The sequence below is a fragment of the Triticum urartu genome, chromosome 3A (genome assembly GCF_056163025.1).
Source record: "Triticum urartu cultivar PI428250 chromosome 3A, HENAU_Tu73, whole genome shotgun sequence".
Lineage (NCBI taxonomy): Eukaryota > Viridiplantae > Streptophyta > Magnoliopsida > Poales > Poaceae > Triticum > Triticum urartu.
The window spans coordinates 480,083,339-480,103,501 of record NC_141875.1 but is presented as its reverse complement, the minus strand read 5'-3'; positions in this window follow the sequence as shown (position 1 = coordinate 480,103,501).

The window sequence follows — 20,163 nt, the reverse complement described above, 5'->3', positions numbered from 1 at the left end:
CTGTTCCAAAACTTTCGGGCTGACTCTCCGGGCTGTTGAGTTATATGACTCAAATCGTCCGCATCCGGAGGTCGGACATAAGTCCCTTGAAAATTTGCCCGGAAGGCGTCTTCGAGCTCTTCCCAACTTCCAATGGAGCTTTCGGGGAGGCCTTTAAGCTAGTGATGAGCTGGCCCTTTGAGCTTGAGGGGTAAGTACTTGATGGTGTGGAGATCATCTCCTCGAGCCATATGGATATGAAGGATGTAGTCCTCAATCCAGACCCCAGGGTCTGTTGTTCCGTCGTATGTCTCTATGTTTACGGGTTTGAATCCCTCTAGAAATTCATGGTCCAGCACCTCATCGGTGAAACATAGGGGGTGTGCGGCACCCCTGTAGCTGGGTGTACCGCGTTGTTCGGATGTTTGTTGTGTTGCATTGTATGCTGGGGCGCGTGTGCGTGGTCCATAGATGGATCTTGTTGCATCGTCCTTTGGGTGCGAGCCCTCGCATGGGTCGCGTGTTGTATTGTGAGTGGCGTTGTATGCTGCTCTGTGTTGGTAGAGGGGTCTTCTATCCGGCCAGGTGGTTGCTTTGATATTTGGTTGTGGGGGGTCTGAGGCCTCCTCATCGAATTTAGGTAGCAGCTTCCGCTTTGGGTAGCTCTTGGAGGGGCGATTGTCGCCGTACCTCGCTGCTGTGTTGAGTATTTTACTCCATCTGATTTGGAGTGTGTCTTGCGCAGCCTTGAGCCTTTGCTTCTGCTTTTTAAGACTCCTCGCGGTGGCAACAAGCCTTTTACGGGCATTCTGCTGCTCCGGGTGCCTGTCCGGCGTTATGTCGTCCGGACCATTATCCTTGATAGAAGTTGTTTGTTCGGTTTGATTATCTGGATTGCCGTTGTCCGGTAGCGGTTCGCCCTGCTTCAGCGTTGGGTCTGTGTGATCGTTATTTCTGTCGAGGCGGGATTTGGGGCGGCGCTTGCGTCGCCGCTTTGACTACTTCTCGAGGGAACAAGCCTTTGGTGCGTCCTTCCGCTCCTCGTCATCATCTTTTGGTGCGTCCACCATGTATACATCATATGACGAGGTGGCTTTCCAGGGCCCAATAGGCGCTGGTTCTTCATCGTCTCCTTCATCGGCGTCCGTACCGTCGATGTCTTCGGAGTCAAAGTCGAGCATGTCGGTTAAATCGTCGACAGTGGCTACAAAGTGGGTAGTGGGTGGGCTTTGAATTTCTTCATCGTCCGTATCCCAACCTTGCTGACTGTAGTCCGGCCAGGGCTCTCCTGATAAAGAGAGAGACTTTAGTGTCTTCAGAATATCACCGAAAGGCGAGTGCTGAAAGATGTCTGCGGCAGTAAACTCCATGATCGGCGCCCAATCGGATTCGATCGGCAGGGGCGCGGAGGGTTCAGAGTCCGGAGAGGAGTCCGGCTCCTTGGAGTCACGAGTCTCTCGGAGTGCGGGCTGGTGTTCAGCTCGATCACCGTTGGGATCGCAGCCCCCGAGGCGGCGTCCAACCACCCATCCTCGATCGGCGCAGTTGGCTCCAAATTAAGGGTCGAAGCCGATGCGGGTGCGGCCTCCAGGGCACTTTTCAGCGGCAGAGCTAGATCATGCTCGTCATGACAGTGCGGCGCGCTCGGCAGTGGCTCGAATCCGTCGAAGATCAAGTCCCCGCGGATTTCAGCCGTGTAGTTTAAACTTCCAAATCTGACCTGACGGCCAGGGGCATAGCTTTCGATCTGCTCCAGATGGCCAAGTGAATTGGCCCGCAGTGCGAAGCCCCCAAAGACGAAGATCTGTCCGGGGAGGAAGGTTGCACCCTGGACTGCATCGCTATTGATGATCGTAGGAGCCATCGAGCCTGACGGTGACGACATAGAGGAACTCTCAATGAAAGCACCAATGTCGGTGTCAAAACTGGCGGATCTCGGGTAGGGGGTCCCGAACTGTGCGTCTAGGCCGGATGGTAATAGGAGGCAAGGGACACGAAGTTTTACCCAGGTTCGGGCCCTCTTGATGGAGGTAAAACCCTACGTCCTGCTTGATTAATATTGATGATATGGGTAGTACAAGAGTAGATCTACCACGAGATCGGAGAGGCTAAACCCTGGAAGCTAGCCTATGGTATGATTGTTGTTCTGTATGTTGTCCTACGGACTAAAACCCTCCGGTTTATATAGACACCGGAGAGGGTTAGGGTTACACCAAGTCGGTTACAATGGTAGGAGATCTATATATCCGTATCGCCAAGCTTGCCTTCCACGCCAAGGAAAGTCCCTTCCGGACATGGGACGAAGTCTTCAATCTTGTATCTTCATAGTCCAGGAGTCCGGCTGAAGGTATAGTCCGGCCATCCGGACACCACCTAATCCAGGACTCCCTCATCACCGTTTGGTTTTGATCACGAGGTGATCGAGATGGTATATTGCTTGGCCGGTTAGCCAAGAGAGATACGGTTATGGAGATCTGAGATGGTTATTTATCAGTATTGTATTAGTTTCATACCATGCTTAGTAGTTGTTTCATCATAATAGATGTTAATTTAATTAACCTGTTAAATGCCATGTTATTGTCTTGCCTTGATGTTTATGGTTGTTGTGAGCTTGCAAGTACATTGAATGTACTGACCTGGCGTGTCATGCCAGATTACACGTGATGCCATGATTGCTTGATTGCTTGTCGAGGTTGCCGTGCGTGCGAGCTAGATCGTGTCCTAGCCAGAGTCCCTGCGGAGTGGAGTTCACCACCTTCGTCGTTGTTCCGCTGCTAGAAGTATTCCACTGCTTCGAGTTGTTCCGCTGCTAGCATAGAGCAAGTGTAGTATCGCAGGCGTAGTGTTGCCGTGCTGATGTGCCTCTTTGTAACATCAGACCCTTGTATTATTATTCTTGTAATAAGAGCTGATTTGTTCTATGCCAAGCAGTGTCGTATTCCAGAGACTTCTCCTCGATCTCTGGGCTGGAATACGGGGCATTCCGGTTTCTCTGAGCCGGGGTGCCACATCGCTTGGTATCAGAGCAGGTCTGGCTGTAGGACGCCCTAGTCAGTGCGAGCGGTAGAAACCGGTAGTTTAAAGTTTGGCTTGTTTATTGCATTTGGTTGCTGCATTTGTTTGTTGCACAACATGCATATAGCCTTAGTATTTGTTGCTAACGGTTTATCTGGTGAGTGTAGCTGGTATCAGCTCGGATACACTACAACTCAGCCTCTGCATTTCTCCCGTTTATTTTTCTTTCGATGTTTGGTGTCATTTCTGTCCCAGTAGGGTGATGCCAAGTGATCCCGACACTGTTTGCAAAAATGGTGCTCAGGTATCGCGCTGATTTCTTTCTTTCATCCCCATTTTGTTTCGGTGGTAGACATGCTTCTATCCTGGATCGTCCTTTTTATTTTGTCGTGTTGGCAACGCTTAATGATCTTAGTCATCATGAAAGGGCGATGTTAGCAGACTCACTTTTTCCCTGCTATCCTTATTTCTTGGACGAGTACGGATATTTTCCGTCCGCTTGATGATAATGTGGTCGCGACATTCGTGTCCTGCTACATGGTTACCAAGTACGTCCTCGCCTCCGAGCTAGTCCAGGTTGCTACCTAGCTAAGCTAGCACTTGGTGTAGCGCTGTTTACACCAATTCTTCCACACATTTATTCGTCCTCGTGCACATCGTCATAGCATGCTAGATCGTAGAACCGGAGATCCCGCACGATTTGTGTGCTTAAGTAGGCATGCATATTGTGTGACTAGCAGTAATATGTGACATTGATTGTGTGTGAATTGATTGTTTTTGTGTGCTTTTGTTAGTTGAGTTTTCTTTTGCTTCTTTTTGGGCCCCGGTGTTACATTGCTTTTCCCCTATAAAGAGTTGCTCATGAACTGACACCGGACTCGAAGAAGCAATAAGGATTTCAAATAATTGGAAGAAGCTCAACTGAACATTATGGTCCACCCAGTCAACTGCATTATGGAATTAATATCTGCTCAGAATACCAATAGTTTCTTGGATTAATTATCAACATCAAGTCCCCATCAGTACCAAATCCTCACAATAGTAATGCTCAAGTCAGCTGCAAGGCAAGTCAGGTACAAGCCCAACGGTATATTTTCAGACAGAGGTATGGATCATATACAAAATTTTGGCTCAGCAATGCATGATGCTTGAAATATGTTATCATCCGAAATAAAGTCAGAATGTGACATGCTCGAGGAAGACAGTCAAACCATTTTTATCATGCAAATAATCAGTCACAGAATATTATGGACGTGTTTGTAGATTTCAGTCTGCATATTAGTATGCAGCTTTGGATGTAAGAAACTCGGTCTTCTTCCACACGTTATCGGAAGAAATTTATGATGCAAGGCTCCTAAATTTTCCTCAGCATGATATGTGAACAATTTCCGGCACATGATAACCAGTCTTTCTCAACAAGATACCTCAGTAAAAGCTTCTAACAAACAGAAATGAATTTTTCTCAACAAGCAAAACCGAGGAGAAGCTTCTCAAGTACGAGACTCAGGCTTCTCTAGCACAATAATCATACCAAGCTTCGCGTGTAATCTATAGAGCCTTTTTCTGCATGATACCCAGACAAAAGATTTGAGCAGAAGCTAACGAGTCCTCCTCAGCAAGCTACTCAGATGGCTTCTCTCGTAAGCCACTAAGTCCACGTCAGTACCACACTATTACACCGTCCTCAGAGATTATATGATGAGTTGCCAATATATGGCAGTATCGCTCAAGAATCAGAATCGCAACATTTTTGTCGGAAGCACAAATCAGTCAAGGCATAGGTCTTCTTCAGAAATCAAGTGTCCGATTACGGATCTTTCCGCATATATGGTGAACATGTATCCCCAGTCATATCAGTCACTCATATGAGATGCGGCAAGGATCCAGCAGATATACCTAAGGAAAGTAAGGATTCAACAACCTCATGAGTCAAGTAAAGGAAAATAAGCAGAGATACATCTCATGAATTACAAGGATTGACAAGATCTGGGGATGACATCACAGAATCCACAGTCTTGACAATGGTCATCAAGATCATTATTCCCGCACCAGACAAGGTGATATCATGAAACCTTGTCACCTTCTTGTATGATTGGCTTCAGCAATGAGCTCCGTACAGCTATGAACCCCGAGTATATGTCATATATGTGCGGACACAGGTCAGAAAAACAAGCACAAGGAACAATGTCAAAAATATTAATCACACCCATGGTCATACGAAGAATCAAGGACAGGCGTGTCCAAGTTATTTCAGCAAGGTATCCTGACAAAGAAAATCATGACCATTAAAAGGTGAAACCGACAACAAAGGTATGATGATTTTGCACGACCATCAGGGTCCGGATACCCCAAGTCAGTTGGAGGCCATAATTCCATATGGATCCACAAAGACATACACCTTCAGCGGCCTACTCTATTTACAAGGATTTTCATACCCCGCTGACCCGCTTGACATGGCTAGTGTGGAATATCCAAGTCTGCTCTGTCAGATCAAAGATTCCTTTGCAACCTCAACAGTTTGACCTCAGCGGCAGTGTTAAAACATACCACAACATATTACCAAAGATGGGTATACTGACAAAATGAGAAATCAAAACCCAAATAATTAGCTTAGCCCCAGTATACTCGCTGACGGAATCAAGAACATGGCCAGTCTGTCAGGAAAAGCATTTGTCCGTCAGCCCCGTGCCGGGCAAACTCTCAAGATGTAAATATTTGAGGTATGACATTGCTATAACTCCATACACCGTTATATTGCTCACGACAAAAGGTAGTCAAATCTTTGATTTATGCCACATGCTCGAGCCAAAGGAAATAAATCAAGATAAATTGGTGCCACCTATGAGCAGTCAGATCCCGTTAGAAGATGGCCATGATCAATTCTAAGCATTTATTGAACCTAGAAGGCCTTCATTTATTTGAAGCAACCCCATGACAGAAGTAAAAAGGTTTTCAGGACCAAAGGAAATTTATGCTCAGATTCATTGGATATCACTTCAGATATGAAAGAATCAACGTCAGCAAAAAGAAATTGGTATATGAGCAAAAACCCATCAGAATTTGGGGAAAGGTGAAGCAAGCCACCCTAGAGCATGGTAAGTTGATCATCTGAAATTCTTGGGGGAATAATAAATGAAGGAAAAAGGATACCCGCGTTGGAAACGGTATCCTCAAGTCATAGTTGTTCCCAAAGCAACTAAATCTCGAGGATGAGATTTCTTTAAGGGGGTAAGAGTTGTAATAGCCTGGATTTTGGCCCTTTTCTTTTTCTTTTGATTTATTTAGTTTTTGCTCTGTTTTTCTTTTTGGAGTGGTTCTGTGGCCTTGCCACCTTCGAAATCATCCTCATTTCCCCTCCCAAGTGGCTCATCATCCTCAAACCCTTGCCAAGATCATGGACCTTCACTCCTTGACCAAACCCTAAAATCTTTTTCTAGGGAATATTCCTTTTTCTATTAAAGGAATAAACCCTATCTACCCTAGGTTGTGAAGCAACCTATATTTCTACCACTCCCAAAAATACCAATTAATTCTCATAATTTCTTTGGGTCATATATTACTCAAATATGCCCAAACTTTCCTGTCCTAGCCCAAGAATAATTCCCCAATAATTATTCTTGCTTTCTATCTAGAGTGGCACTTTGTGAAGGAAGTGTCATTTATCTTATATTATTTGCTCCCAAACTTGTTGGGCATTCTTTATGTCCAAATAATTGCCACATGCCAAAATTCAACTTTATTTTCCTAGCCAATCTTCCTCTGTGATTTTTCAAAGTTTCTGTTAAACAGAAGCCACTGTGAAGGAAGTACTAGCTAGGAGAATCCAAATGAGTTGAAATTTTTGCATGCCTCTTCTTGTGCTCATATTATCTCACTCCTACAAATTTCAGCCCCGTCCAATCATCTACGTGAGCACATGACAAAATCTTTACTTCTCGTAAAAATTTTAGGTTGTGAAGCAAGTGCATTTTATATTGCTTTAAAAATCCTGATAAATTACCAGACTGTTATCCTACCCAAATAACTTCTCTCCATAAAAATTAGGCTCATTCCATTACACCATTTGCCCTGTGCAATTTTTCCAAGTTTCTGTCCAGAGCAAAGCTATATGAAACAAGTGCTATTTTGGTTCATCCAAATGGCCTAAAACTTTTTGAGAATCTTCATATCTTCAAATCATTAGACCATGACCAATTTTAGCTCAACTTGCCTCTCTATGTGAGTGCATCATCCAAATCCCTAATTCTGGCCATTGTTGTGGTTTCTTCAGCAGCCCTCATCTAAACTCCTCCTCTTAGTCTAATTTTTGGTGATCAACATCACCTTAGTGTGTGATCATCACTGGACAAACTTTTTACTGTGTTACCAAGCTGGTGTCCCCACTGCACAGCACAAGCACTTGGTTGCTGGCTTGGTTTGAGGCCATCTGCAAATCTCTTCTTTGCCCCTGGACCCAATTCTTTCTTCTTTTTGACTGAGGACTCGACGGTCTATCTACTGGACAGGTCGGCCCGGCCAGAACGCGCCATTTGCACCAGTGCCCGTGGTGATCACGCTGGCGTCACGCATAGTGCAAGCTCTGGCTCCGTCCGGCCACTATGCTCATCTCCTCCCTCCTCGTCTCGACATCCATTCATGTACAGTAGCTGCCCCGTGAGCTCCTGCATCGCCCTACATCGTTGCTTTGTTGTCATTCGCCATCAATGCGCCGCTAGAGTCGCGCCCGTGCCACGTCCAGCCTCTGCCCGCCATTAAAGCTCGGCCGGGAGCTCGTCCGTTAGCTCTAGAGCCCTACTCCGCGCCTATATAAGGACCCCCGAGTCCCTCCGCACCTCAACCAACTCTCCCTCGCTTCATTTGCCCTCTGGAGTTGCCTAATCTCGCCCTTGTACGCCGTCATCCACCGTGGCCTCGGGATGATTCCGGCCAAGCCAAGCCTGCTCTCGCCTCCCTGACCTGTCCACCGTACTCCCCACTCCTCTGCGGTTCGCCACAACCTCTTGCCCCTCGCCGGAGAGCCTTGTGGCCGCGTGCTCCTTGTCTGGCCGCTGCCCGACCCTTTCTGTTGCCTCTCCGACCGGCCATCTCGAGCCTCCTCGTGCTTCCCCGAGTCCACCAACGTCTTCCCCACGTCCCGTCGAACCTCCCCAGCCCCTCATCTCTCGACGGAGCACCCTGCATCACCGAAGATCATCACCACCGCCGCCTCTCTGTCCGCTTCCATCGCCATGGCCTCCCCTCCTCTCCACTCCAACCCGTTGCCGGCTGATCCTCTGAATGGGTGCGGCCCTACCCCGCGGTCCCGCTGGTGTGCTCGGCCAGGACGGAGCTCGCCAGAGCGGCCCGCCCCATCGCCGGCCTCGCTCATGTCCTCGCTCATTTGTTCCCGATCGGGGGCATGGAGAGGAGGAAGAAGACGAGCGCGCCTGGACCCCTCCTCCCCGTGGAACCCACCGGTCAGCCTCTCAGGCATTAACCACGCGCGGGCCCAGGCGCATGACTGGAAGCGCCTTCTGGTGAGTGCGCTTTCAGTTCTCTGAAGGCGTATTTTCTTCGGTATGCTTTCATTTGCCTGAAAGCGTATTTCCTTCTTCTTTTCCCTAAAGTGCGTTTTCTTGTTCAGAAAGCGTATTCTGATTTTGCGCCTCTACCTTATCCACTCAGGGACCCATTGGTGATGAAATATTCATAGATTGGTCCTTCTTCTTTCACACCTCATAACTCTGCAACCATAACTCCGATCGAGGTGAAACCAACGCTCACTTCTTCGTCTCGTCGAGCCCGTTCTATTGGTAATATTTTCATGATGTTTTGACATTCTGAAAATGACCATTTTTCCCTTGCGCTTAATCAGCCCCCTCTGAGAGAGAACGTTTTCCGGCAATTCTTTCCGCGAGCTTCTCGCACTTCTTCCCGGTGATTTCTTCCACCCCAGGCAAGCCACACCCTCCATTTGCATGATTGCAATGCAGTGACATGGTTTATTTATTTGAACTTGTTTAAAATATTGCTTTAGCTATGTATGATTTATTCATGGCATTTCTCGGAGTATTGTTTTGATCTTGATGTTGCCATGATATTGCCTGGAGTTCTAGGACTTATGTTTTGATGATTATGTGGATGACCTGTGCCTTTGGATTCTTAGTGGCTATTATGATTATTTTCATGACGGTATCTGGTATTATCTTGGAGTATTACTTTGGATATCATGTTGCCTTTGGATTCTTAGTGGCTATTATGATTATTTTCATGATGGTATCTGGTATTATTTTGGAGTATTACTTTGGATATCATGTTGCCTTTGGATTACTAGTGGCTAGTGTTATTTCCATCATGATGCTAGATGATATTATGTTTTGGAGTATGATGCTGGAGATGATGCTCGCATGTGGATCATAGTTGGATAGGTAGTTCTTGATATTTGAGTAGTAGTTTTATCGTTCTTGGATTCATCATGATAGTAGTGTTATGCTGTCCTCGGAGTATTTTGGTAAGACGATATTAAGCTTTGGATTATTTGTTGGATATTGCTATGACTTGGATTATAGGTTGATAGCTGGTATCAGAGTATTAGTTAATATTGTTATATTTTGGGGATAAATTCCATCATTAAGTTGGTCAGGCGCCACTGAACCGGGCTTTTCCAGTGCAACCACGCTTACCTTTATGGGAAGGTCCTAAATGGGTCTATTGTCATGCCTCTCGTTGGTGCCTCCAATGAGGGAAGGTTATGGGCGCGCGCTACCCTGATCAGGTAGGCGGACATAAGCCTTATGTGCCCGTTGTTGTTGTTGTACCCAGGTTGTCCCTGTTTGGGACGGTTTATGTTTAGCCACGACGGTGGCCGTTGGTTCCTTTGGTAGGCACGGGGCCACCCAGGACTTAGCCCAAAGGGGAGTTGGTTGGAGTGGCCGGGAGAGTGTCATGGCAGTAGGACAGTTTTGTCGGAACACCATTGGTCCACCCGAATGGGAGTGCGAGGCCATGGATTCCGTGGTGTGGGTAAAGTGCATGCGCTAACTCTGTAGAGTGTCTTTGTTTAAACTATCGATAGCCGCATTCTCGGTCATGGGCATAAGTTCGTACTAGGTCACACCGTTCGATCAACACTCACATGACGGAATTACTTATAGGTGATTTATATGTTGATATTTTGAGCAGTATAGATTGGCAGGATGTTGATGATGATGATGTTGGAGACCAAGTGTTGGTCATGGTAGTGATCGCAGGAAAGATCACCATTTGAGACCAAGTGTTGGTCATGGTAGTGATCGCTGGAAAGATCACCGTTTGAGACCAAGTGTTGGTCATGGTTGTGATCGCCGGAAAGATCACTGTTTGGTTTTGATCACGAGGTGATCGAGATGGTATATTGCTTGGCCGGTTATCCAAGAGAGATATGGTTATGGAGATATGAGATGATGATTTACCAGTATTGTATTAGTTTCATACCATGCTTAGGAGTTGTTTCATGAGTATAGTTGTTAATTTAATTAACCTGTTAAATGCTATGTTATTGTCTTGCCTTGATGTTTACAGTTGTTGTGAGCTTTCAAGTACATTCAATGTTCTGACCTGGCGTGTCATGCCAGATTGCAAGTGATGCCATGATTGCTTGATTGCTTGTCGAGGTTGCCATGCGTGCGAGCTAGATCGTGTCCTAGCCAGAGCCCCTGCGGAGTGGAGTTCACCACCTTCTTCGTTGTTCCGCTGCTAGAAGTATTCTGCTGCTTTGAGTTGTTCTGCTGCTAGCATAGAGCAAGTGTAGTATCGCATGCGTAGTGTCGCCGTGCTGATGTGCCTCTTTGTAACATCAGCACCTTGTATTATTATTCTTGTAATAAGAGCTGATTTGTTCTATGTCAAGCAGTGCCATATTCCAGAGACTTCTCCTCGATCTCTGGGCTGGAATACGGGGCATTCCGGTTTCTCTGAGACGGGGTACCACAATACTAGAGTTGAACTAGCTCTATAACCTAGTACAAATAATTTTAAACTAGAGTTGAACTAGCTCTACAGGCTAGTTCAAATAATTTTACACTTGAGTTGAACTAGCTCTATAACCTAGTACAAATAATTTTACAGTAGAGTTGAACTAGCTCTACAAGCTAGTTCAAGTAATTTTACACTAGAGTTGAACTAGCTCTACATGCCAGTTCAAATAGTTTTACACTAGAGTTAAACTAGCTCTATAACCTAGTACAAATTATTTTACACTAGAGTTAAACTAGCTCTATAACCTAGTACGAATAATTTTAAACTAGAGTTGAACTATCTCTATAACCTAATACAAATAATTTTACACTAGAGTTAAACTAGCTCTACAAGCTAGTTCAAATAATTTTACACTAGAGTTGAACTAGCTCTACAGCCTAGTTCAAATAGTTTTACACTAGTGTTGAACTAGCTCTACAAGCTAGTTTAAATAATTTTACAATAGAGTAGAACTAGCTCTATAACCTAGTACAAATAATTTTACACTATAGTTGAACTAGCTCTAGAAGCTTGGTCAAAATATTTTACACTAGTGTTGAACAAGCTCTACAGGCTAGTACAAATAATTTTACACTAGAGTTGAACTAGCTCTAGAACCTAGTTCAAGTAATTATACACTGCAGTTAAACTAGCTATATGGGCTAGTTCAAATAGTTTTACACTAGTGTTCAACTAGCTCTATAACCTAGTACAAATAATTTTACACTATAGTTGTACTAGCTCTACAAGCTTGGTCAAATAATTTTACACTAGTGTTCAGCTAGCTCTACAGGCTAATACAAATAATTTTACACTAGAGTTGAACTAGCTCTATAACCTAGTACAAACAATTGTACACTAGTGTTGAACTAGCTCTATAAGCTAGATCAAATAATTTACACTAGGGCTAGCTCTACAAACTAGTTCAAATAATTTTACACTAGAGTTGAACTAGCACTATAACCTAGTAAAAAATAATTGTACACTAGTGTTAAACTAGCTCTATAAACTAGTTCAAAAAATTTACACTAGGGTTGAACTAGCTCTACAAACTAGTTCAAATAATTCTACACTAGAGTTGAACTAGCTCTACATGCTAGTTCAAATAATTTTACACTTGAGTTGAACTAGCTCTATAACCTAGTACAAATAATTTTACACAAGAGTTTAACTAGCTCTACAAGCTTGGCCAAATAATTTCACACTAGAGTTGAACTGGCTCTAGAACCTAGTTCAACTAATTATACACTACAGTTCAACTAGCTCTATAGGCTAGTTCAAATAGTTTTACACTAGTGTTGAACTAACTCTATAACCTAGTATAAATAATTTTACACTAGAATTGAACTACCTCTATAACCTAATACAAATAATTTTACAATAGAGTTGTACAAGCTCTGCAAGCTTGGTAAAATAATTTTACAGTAGTGTTCAACTAGCTCTACAGACTAGTACAATTTTTTTACACTAGAGTTGAACTAGCTCTATAATCTAGTACAAATAATTGTACACTAGTGTTGAACTAGCTCTATAAGATAGTTCAAATAATTTACACTAGGTTGAACAAGCTCTACAAACTAGTTCAAATAATTGTACACTATAGTTGAACTAGCTCTACAAGCTGGTTCAAATAATTTTACACTTGAGTTGAACTAGCTCTATAACCTAGTACAAATAATTTTACACTAGAGTTGAACTTGCTCTATAACCTAGTACAAATAATTTTACACTAGGGTTGTACTAGCTCTACAAGGTTGGTCAAATAATTTTACACTAGTGTTCAACTATCTCTACAGGCTAGTACAAATAATTTTACACTAGAGTTGAACTGGCTCTATAACCTAGTACAAACAATTGTACACTAGTGTTGAACTAGCTCTATAAGCTAGTTCAAATAATTTACACTAGGGTTGAACTAGCTCTACAGGCTAATACAGATAATTTTACACTAGAGTTGAACTAGCACTATAGTCTAGAACAAATAATTGTACACTAGTGTTGAACTAGCTCTATAAGCTAGTTCAAATAATTTACACTAGGGTTGAACTAGCTCTACAAACTAGTTCAAATAATTGTACACTAGAGTTGAACTAGCTCCACAAGCTAGTTCAAATAATTTTACACTTGAGTTGAACTAGCTTTATAACCAAGTACAAATAATTTTACACTAGAGTTGAACTAGCTCTAAAAGCTAGTTCAAATAATTATACACTAGAGTTGAACTAGCTCTACAGGCTAGTACAAATAATTTTGCACTAGAGTTGAACTAGCTCAACAAGCTAGTTCAAATAATTTTACACTAGAGTTGAACTAGCTCTATAACCTAGTACAAATAATTTTACACTAGAGTTGAACTAGCTCTACAGGCTAGTTCAAATAATTTTACACTAGAGTTGAACTAGCTCTACAGGGTAGTTCAAATAATTTTACACTAGAGTTGAACTAGCTCTACAGGCTATTTCAAATAATTTTACACTAGAGTTTAGCTAGCTCTATAACCTACTACAAATAATTTTACACTATAGTTGAATTAGATCTACAAGCTAATTTAAATAATTTTACACTAGAGTTGAACTAGCTCTATAACCTAGTACAAATAATTTTACACTAGAGTTGAACTAGCTCTACAAGCTATGTCAAATAATTTTGCACTAGAGTTGAAGTAGTTGTATAACCTAGTACAAATAATTTTACACTAGAGTTGAACTAGCTCTATAACCTAGTACAAATAATTTTACACTAGAGTTGAACTAGCTCTGCAGGCTAGTTCAAATAATTTTACACTAGAGTTAAACTAGCTCTACATGCTAGTTTAAATAATTTTACACTAGAGTTGAACTAGCTCTATAACCTAGTACAAATAATTTTACCCTAAAGTTGAACTAGCTCTACAGGCTAGTTCAAATAATTTTACATTAGTGTTGAACTAGCTCTATAACCTAGTACAAAGAATTTTACACTAGAGTTGAACTAGCTCTATAACCTAGTACAAATAATTTTACACTAGAGTTGAACTAGCTCTATAACCTAGTAAAAATAATTTTACACAAGAGTTGAACTAGCTCTATAACCTAGTACAAATAATTTTACACTAGAGTTGAACTAGCTCTATAACCTAGTAAAAATAATTTTACACTAGAGTTGAACTAGATATATAACCTAGTACAAATAATTTTACACTAGAGTTGAACTAGCTCTACAGGCTAGTTCAAATAGTTTTACACTAGTGTTGAACTAGCTCAACAAGCTAGTTTAAATAGTTTTACACTAGAGTTGAACTAGCTCTGTAACATAGTACAAATAATTTTACACTAGAGTTCACTACTAGGAAAAGGCCTGTTAGTGGGGCACCTGTTTTGGCCATTAATGGCGCACTACAGATGCGCCACTATCATCATGCCATTAGTATCTAATACTAATGGCGCACCCCCTGGTGCGCCATTAGTATACTAGACAGTAGTGGCGCACTAGGCAGTGCGCCATTAGTATGTCCCGTGGTGCGCCATTAGTATGCCTCCCAGGGGGCCATATTTACCTTGTGCTCTGGGTTACTAATGGCGCACTACTAGGCAGTGCGCCACTAGTGTGTTTATTGCAGTGCGCCACTAAAGTGTTGTGTGGTGCGCCACTAGTATGAGTATTAGGATTTTTTTCTTTTCTGATATTTGCACAAGTTACAAAATATATTACTGGACAGAATATAGACAGCACCACACAGCAACAGTAGATTTATCGAATACAATAGAAGATTAGTCTCCGAATACAATTCATCATATTAGTCTCCGAATTGAAAAGACCGAACAAAGTTAGAACATTACAAGTCTTGAGACCGCGATTAGCGAGTTTGTCTTCACATTACAAGTCGATATCGATCATCTAAACTACCATCACATAGAAGAGAGATGCGGTCATCACGATTAGCATCATCGCGATGAAACTGGTCTTCATCCGGTTCCTCCTCCGCTCCCTCCTCTCTCCCGCTAGATAGCGCGCGTATCTAGCTTCCGCCTCCGCCCTAGTGCTGTACCCTTTGTAACTGTTACCACTGAAATGGTGAACCTGTCTCCGACACTCCTCCCAGTCGTCGTAGACTCTGGGAAGCTTACCCTTGTACACGACAACGATGACATCTCTATGCACTAGCCAAACAAAATGTTAGTAGCAATTCAGAGACAATACATAAGCAATGTATAAGTATGCAACAAAAGGATCGGAAGAGAAAAGCAAGACATTAATAGCACGATTCATGGTCCTACTAATAAATAGCATCGATTACATATAAGTTGAGCGACTGTCCAAACCAAAGAGACACACAAGTTCATTAATGTTTAATTACAACATGAGCTAATCGATATTTCAGAACTACATAACATCACTACTTTCGACTCGAATCAGGGACCGAAGCGTGGATGAAGCCGCCGTCTGTCATGATGGTCATGAAATTATGGGCGTTGTCAGCCTGCATTTTTAGCGTTGTTTCTATCTCACTGTTGGACGGTTGATATCTGAGGTAGAACTGCCCCGAGGTACGAAGGACATCTTGCTGGATGATTTCCGCAAACTCCGACTAGATGTGAAAGAATTCTTGTCTGATGTCCACGTCCTAGATTGCCAACAAGCTTGCGGCCCAATCTTTGAGATTATTTGGTAGCAAAAGGTGATTATGGTCACGTACAATCGCCTGCTTGTGATGAAGGGCGTAGTAGGCATCCTTCTGACCGCCAGGCGGCTGCTTGACGTAGGGGAACATCGTATTGTGGGCGAACATGTGCTTGCTGTACCTACGAATTGGCCTGTTGAAGGTGCCTCCAGATCTGGCATAGCCGGGGAGAACATCATCAAAAACTTTCTTGATATTTGTGTAGTCTTTCTTCGACTGACGGTCCGAGTCGAAATACGTGGCCATGGAATATTTCTGGCTTAAGAGGATGAGTGTGCAATGTGTGTCACTGCACAAAACACGGAATGTTAGAAAAAAAGAACGATCGAAATCTAAGAAATCATATGTTACGGGGCGGTGAGGGGATGACTTACTCGGGAAAGTAAGGCACGAGGAAGTTATCCTTATCTGGGTTTGCCAGAATGACGCCTTCGAGGTATGAACTCGCGACTTGCCGGTCCCCAGCGCTGCCCAAGATCTTGGCACACATGTAGAAGGGGTCGACTATCACGATGTCTGGGGTCTTGTATCTAATGATCCACATCTCCATACTCAGCGAAAATAGCCGAGCGAAGGTGTAGTGCAGCGGATGAAGGTTAAACATAGTGAAGATGTCATCAAACCGCAGGACGATCATACCCCCGATGGCGCTATCCACAAAGCCCTTGCCCTCTGGCACCTTGGCCATGAAAACCGGGTATGCCAAATCATTCTCTCGGAGACGCCGCTTCTCCAAAGAAAGAAAAATGTCATGCAGACTCCGCATAGCACCGGTTGTAGCATTGAGAAGATTAGTCGGTAGCATCGGCCTACCCACCACATGCACCCTCCTCGAGATATCCTTAGGTGAGGGTGGCCCATCCTGAGCACGGATCGTACTCGGTGCCGGCTGGCTCGCACCCTTGTTACTCTTTCTTTTCCGTCCCTTCTTCTTCTGCTGTAATGGGATCGAGTTCTGCTCGCAGACAGCCTTCTTGAGTGTGTTGGGGCTGATAATATTTCGCACCTCGGCTATCTGAGTCTCGGTGGAGGCGACAGCTGGAGGCTTCTCCTGAGAACTGAATGCCAGACGACGCCTGTTGCAACTGGGTTTCTCTGCGGTACCAGCTAGATCGTCTTTTGCAGGGTTGGGTTCTTGAGAAGGAGGCCCCAAGAATTCATCACCATACCCATGTTCGTTGAAGTACTTATCGATGTTGGTAAATGTACCGTCGTTGTCGTCATTGGCATCGTCTGGATCCCGTGCCATATGCATGTCCAGATCCTGTTCCATATCCATGTCCGGCATGTCTGGAAGCGTTGCGGGGGTCTTGCCATGGCTTGGCGCTGGCACGACTGGTGGTGTTGTCTGTGGGGTGGTGTCCCCCGCCCCCAAACGAATCTGGCTCTTCGGCCAAAGCATGGGCCATCTTATGCAGGCGCTGAGGGTCATCACATCATCTTCATCGGCCCCATGGGGTCGATACGGAGGTAACATGTCGTCGAAGTCCGGCAGCACCCGAACCAGTTGAACACTATAAACGGTGGGTGGCATCTGATTACCGTGGAACACGCAGCTGCCGGGTTAAACGATTCTGCCCTTGGCGAGATCGACCAACTCGTCATTCACGAAGTGCAGGAGAGTGCACAGAACATCGGCGGCGCCCTATGAAAACATGTAGGGCGTCAGGGATGCCCAGTCAAAGGCAAGGAGATGAAGTCATCGGCCAAGAGGCTTAATTAGTCAGCATGATGGCGTCGAGCTCGGCTAATGTCGAGGCACCGCCAACGGCGGGCGTGCAAGTGACGGAGGAGCCACTTGCTGCCGAGGTGCCGGCTGGCGTATTCTTCCCACACCCGGGTGTTTTAAGCTGCAATGCCGGCGCCGCCGCGGGAGACACCAATGGCACCGCCGGCGCGTTGCGTGAGTTGCTTCCCGTGAAACTAGGAATCAGGGGCGGCCCCTGTTGTCCGCCCGCAATCCATGCCTGCAGCCCAGAAACCAAGGTAGGCATAATGGCGGTGATCGTCGCTCCCAGTTGGTCTCGCACTTGCTCTTCGACGATCTCCGGAATCCACGCCACTTGTGCCTTGAGTTGTTGAACCTCGCGCTCCTGGCTTTCCGAGCTGGTCTTTCTCTCCTTTCGCCCAGCGGTATAGTACTCCGACCATTTCGTGGACAAGCCTTTGCCGGCCACACGACCAGCTGGTGTCGGCTTACTGAGCTTATCCTTGTTTTTCATTACGTTCAACGCCCTCTTGATAACCCACAAGTATAGGGGATCGCAATAGTTTTTGATAAGTAAGAGTGTCGAACCCAACGAGGAGCTAAAGGTAGAACAAATATTCCCTCAAGTTCTATCGACCACCGATACAACTCTACGCACGCTTGACGTTCGCTTTACCTAGAACAAGTATGAAACTAGAAGTACTTTGTAGGTGTTGTTGGATTGGTTTGCAAGATAATAAAGAGTACGTAAATAAAAAGTAGGGGCTGTTTAGATAAAGAAACAATAAAGTAAATATAGCGAGTGTGGAAAATTGGTGGTAGGAGTTGCGAAATTACCCCTAAGCAATTGACTACTTTACTAGACCGATAACAAGTATTATGTGGGAGAGGCCACTGCTAGCATGTCATCCCTGACTTGGAATTCTATGCACTTATGAATGGAACTATTAGCAAGCATCCGCAACTACTAATGTTTATTAAGGTAAAACCCAACCATAACATTAAGATATATTGGTCCCCCTTCAATCCCGTATGCATCAATTTATGTGCTAGGTTGAAGCTTCTGTCACTCTTGCCCTCCAATACATAGTCCTATCAACATACAACTAACCCTAGGGTGTGATCCACACGCGCAATCATATGATGGGCACCAAAGGGCAGCAACATAACCACAAGCAAATTAAATCAATCATAGCAATTCATCAACCACCGATAGGACAACGAAAATCTACCCAGACATCATAGGATGGCAACACATCATTGGATAATAATATGAAGCATAAAGCACCATGTTCAAGTAGACGGTACAACGGGTTGCGGGAGAGTGGACCTCTGTAGATAGAGGGGGAAAGGTGATGGAGATGTTGGTGAAGATGGCGGAGGTGTTGGTGTAGATTGCGGTGATGATGATGGCCCCCGGTGGCACTCCGGTGCCACCGGAAGCGAGGGGGAGAGAGCCCCCTCCTTCTTCTTCTTCCTTGACCTTCTCCCTAGATGGGAGAAGGGTTTCCCCTCTGGTCCATGGTCTCCATGGCACGGGAGGAGCGAGAGCCCCTCCGAGATTGGATCTGTCTCTCTCTGTTTCTGTGTTCCCAGATTCTTCCCTTTCACCGTTTCTTATATTCCCGGAGATCCATAACTCCGATTGGGCTGAAATTTTGACACGATCTCTATCCGGAAATTAGCTTTCTTGCGGAGAAAGAAGGGCATCAACCGCCTTACGGGGTGGCCACGAGGGTCAGGGGCGCGCCTGCCTCCCCAGGGCGCGCCCCCTACCTCGTGGGCCCCTCAAGCATCGTCTCGCGTGGATTCTTCTTCCCAAAAATCATATATATTCCAAAAAAATCTCTGTCAGTTTTTATTCCGTTTGGACTCCGTTTGATATGGATATTCTGCGAAACAAAAAACATGCAACAAACAGGAACTGGCACTGGGCACTGGATCAATATGTTAGTCCCAAAAATAGTATAAAAAGTTGCCAAAAGTATATGAAAGTTGAATAATATTGGCATGGAACAATCAAAAATTATAGATACAACGGAGACATATCAGCATCCCCAAGCTTAATTCATGCTCGTCCTCGAGTAGGTAAATGATAAAAAAGATAATTTTTGATGTGGAATTCTACCTAGCATAATCTTGATCACATATCTAATCATGGCATGAATATTAAGACATGAGTGATTCAAAGCAATAGTCTATCATTTGACATAAAAACAATAATACTTCAAGCCTACTAATAAAGCAATCATGTCTTTTCAAAATAACATGGCCAAAGAAAGCTATCCCTACAAAATCATATAGTCTGGCTATGCTCCATCTTCACCACACAAAATATTCACATCATGCACAACCCCGATGACAAGCCAAGCAATTGTTTCATACTTTTGACGTTCTCAAACCTTTTCAACTTTCACGCAATACATGAGCGTGAGCCATGGACATAGCACTATAGGTGGAATAGAATGGTGGTTGTCGAGAAGACAAAAAGGAGAAGATAGTCTCACATCAACTAGGCGTATCAATGGGCAATGGAGATGCCCATCAATAGATATCAATGTGAGTGAGTAGGGATTGCCATGCAACAGATGCACTAGAGCTATAAGTATATGAAAGCTCAAACTGAAACTAAGTGGGTGTGCATCCAACTTGCTTGCTCATGAAGACCTAGGGCATTTGAGGAAGCCCATCATCGGAATATACAAGCCAAGTTCTATAATGAAAATTCCCACTAGTATATGAAAGTGATAACTCAAGAGACTCTCTGTATGAAGAACATGGTGCTTCTTTGAAGCACAAGTGTGGAAAAAGGATAGTAGCACTGCCC